Here is a 3,480-nt window from a genome sequence, read left to right on the forward strand (position 1 = left end):
GCAATTCACTGGACGGTTCGTGCTGGAGTTGGTATGGTTACATTGGATGGATTTTCCATCAGTTACTTGATGTACAATAAGTCAGGGGTAAGGCTGGTCTTTCTGGATAGCCTTTGGGTGCTTTTTAGCTCTGCCTGCTGAGGCTTGCTTGCATTTGCTTGCTGGCTGGCTTGTTAGTTTTTGAGCAATGCTGCTCATTTCACTCTGTTTTAGCTTCTGGCCTGTGTGGTTGCCTGTAGTGGCCCAAAGAGGCTGTGATGTTATTGGTGGAACATCTTCTTTAATAGGGGAGAAAAATAATTTTTAAAATGGCTTGGAGATTCTTTGAGTAGGGATGTTCCTGCTGTCATGGCATACTCTCCAACGGGGGCGATTATGCCCTGACAGGGAGAACATTCTTGTCAGATCAGCACCTCTTGCCTCTCATCCAGACAGTTGTAAAGTTATGTTTTTCTAGCACAGTGTCTGGGAGTTGAACCATGGCAACTGGACTTCTTCCTTATTAGGTTGAAACGTTTCACTACAAATCCAAGTGGCATCTTCAGTCTGAAGAGAGTTTTTGGAAAATCCCTGATATCTCCAAATGTGTTTCCCTTCCACCTGGTCTGAGTAGGCTCCTTAGAAGGAGGAAGGACGGGGTGGGGGTGGGGGGTGAGGGATAATCCCACTTCTGCAGTCCTTCTCCACCCACTGTCATGGGTCATTAGCAGTCATGAAGAGTGATCTTTCTGGTGTGTGTGGTCCTAATCTTTCTGGGGATGGATGAAAGGGCAGCAAGAAGTGTCCTCACCTCCATAGAAATGAAGATGAACATCTGAATGAAGATGAACATCTGAGGACAGTCTTTAAGGCCTGTGGATATCCAAAATGGATATCAAGGTTGGGACATTTAACAAGGCTATATCCCGATCCAGGAGGACAATGGAACAGGCCGAGACCCAGAGCTGATGGGAGAACCTTGTCATTCCTCACATGGTGGGTCTGTCTGAAGAGCTCAAAATGATTTTTGGTAAACACTACATCCTCGTGCACTTGAAACCCACAAACACACTAACCCAGAGTCTCGTCCACCCAAAGTATCGGGCACCAAAACAGAACAGGAGCAATATAGTATATGGATTATAGGACAGATGTTTGAAGGCTGTCTACTGTTCTGGCTCTGTGACCAGGTAGCCAGCCCAGCCACCCCTCCACTCTAAAGCTGGTGTTGTTGAATGCCAGATCTGTATCCAATAAGTCCCAGCTGATCCAAGATCTTTTTCTGGAGGCGGAGGCAGATCTGGCTTGCATAACCGAAACTTGGATGGGCAGTGACGGGGGTGTGCCTCTGTCTCTTGCCTGTTCTCTTGGTTATGCTGTCCAACATCAGGAAAGACTGGAGGTGTGTGTGTGTGTGTGTGTGTGTGTGTGTGTGTGTGTGTGTGGTCATGGTTTATGGAAATACTCTTGAGGTTGTTAGGCTCTCTGCTGTGGCGATGCCGGGTCTGTAGACCCTTCACATGTCGATTGGGGCCAGGGATGAGATTGGGATCTTGCTGGTCTACCGTGCTCCCCGGAAACCTGTCATTTCCTTACTGGAGCTGGCGGACTTCACCTCCATGGCTCTTTTGGGATCCCCAAGGCCATTGGTCTTGGATGATTTCAACATCCATGCGGAGGCAGAGGTTTCTGGACCAGCTCTTGAGTTCTCGGAAACCATGGCTTCCTTGGAGATGTCCCAAGATGTCAACGGCCCCACCCATGTGGGAGGTCACATGTGGGACCTGGTGTTCTCCACTGAGCAGAGTTTGCTCCGCTGGCCTGCTATGCTTGCTTCTTTTTGTCTTCATGTCACAAAAAGGCAGTGCGTGCCACCCAGAAGTCTCCAGAATGCAGCCAAGGTAGTGCGCACGTGGGGCAGCTCTCCCCCCCCGGCGTCCCAAGCCCCACTTCTCAGAGCCGGGGGGGGACAGGGGTGTGCCCTGACAGACGCTCCAGCCTTTAACCCTCCCTGCCCTGTGGTGACAACCCCAATCCTATGTGGGGTTGCCCAACGTCAGGCAAAAGGAGGACATCTCCTCCTTTTCAGCCTAATGTCCTCCGTCAGGCAGGCAAAGATAAAAACCTTTAAAATATCAGGCTTTTGTATATTTTATGTTGTAATTTTGGATGGGAGGGGGAGAGGTCGAAGGACCCCCCTCCCCCTGTCTTTCCCCACCCCCAACCACCTGCCAAGCCAGGCAGGAGCAAGCAGTACCCGAGTGCATCGATGGGAAGGCAAGCACCTGGACTGTGTGTGTTCAAAGTTCCTTTCGATGACTCCAACTCCCACACTCCCCAGCCTTGAACTTATGACCCTCGGGGGAAGGGAGGCTGCCTCATTCGGCTTTGCCCGCCTCCACTTTCGCCCTGCCTGCACTGGAGCCTTGTTTGGGTGTCCAGATTAGCAAGGTTGCCTCTGAGCCTGTTCAGAGTGTGAGCGGCTGGAGGATCTCACATCTGGGCTGGGGTGGGTTCGGGTACAATTGGCTGTTTAAATAATGTTTTTTTGGTATTTTGAAAAAAAGCCTCCATTTAATTTATTTTTATTTTCTAACATGACTGTTTCTTGGTCAGTTCACTAAGAGACATTTATTCACAGCTATTGTAATAAAACTGTATTGATTGCGGGTTTAACATGGAACAATTCAAATGAAACATTCAATACGTCCTCCTCTGTACTTTTTTTTGGTCTTTCCATGTCCTGCTTTTGGTACCCATGTACTGTATCTGGCAACCCTATACGAGGGGCAGCGTGGCCAGCAGTGCTGGGCTCTGAGGGGCCTCTTGTCCTCCCTCGGGGGCTGCGAAGGGAGCCCCTCCTGAGAGGGGGCCACGTGGCTAGCCCGGGACCCTGGCCCGAGCTGGAGGGGGGTTTCTCGTGTGGAGGAGTTGGAGGCTGTCCCCTCCCCTGGGGCCCAAAATCATGGCTCCCACAAGAAGGGGGTAGCAGGGGGGGCAAAGGAGGCATGGGTTGGGCAGGCTGCTGGTGGGGGCCAAAATGTGTGCCTGGGGCAGGAGCCTCTCTCCAAGCCGCAGGGAATGGTTTGCTCCAAGCCCCCCAACCCCCCCAAAGAGGGGGGTTAAGTACAAGCCCCCCCCAAGTCTCGCCTTGCTTCAGCAGGATGCCCCGGGAACGGGGAGACAGAGCGACCGCAGGGGCCGGGGATCCTGGGAGGCGGCCTCTGCCACGGGCCCCCTTCCCTCCCTGGGGAGGGGGTGCCTTTCGGTCCAGAGAAAAGCCGGGTGGGGGTCACAAAGCATGCCCTTGAGCGCGGCGGCAGGAGAGACGGAGCCACCGCAGGGGCCCGGGGATACCAGAGGGCCAAGGGCTGCCAGCCGGGGAGGAGCGCCGTGCCTTGGGAGGGGGCCCTTTCGGGGGCGCGGGGCAAGGGGCTCCCTGGCCTCCGGGGAGAGGGGGTGGAGGCCCGCACATGCACGCATGGACTAGAGCTCTGAGGA

Source organism: Pogona vitticeps, chromosome 4, assembly GCF_051106095.1.
Source record: "Pogona vitticeps strain Pit_001003342236 chromosome 4, PviZW2.1, whole genome shotgun sequence".
NCBI classification, from domain to species: Eukaryota; Metazoa; Chordata; class Lepidosauria; order Squamata; family Agamidae; genus Pogona; species Pogona vitticeps.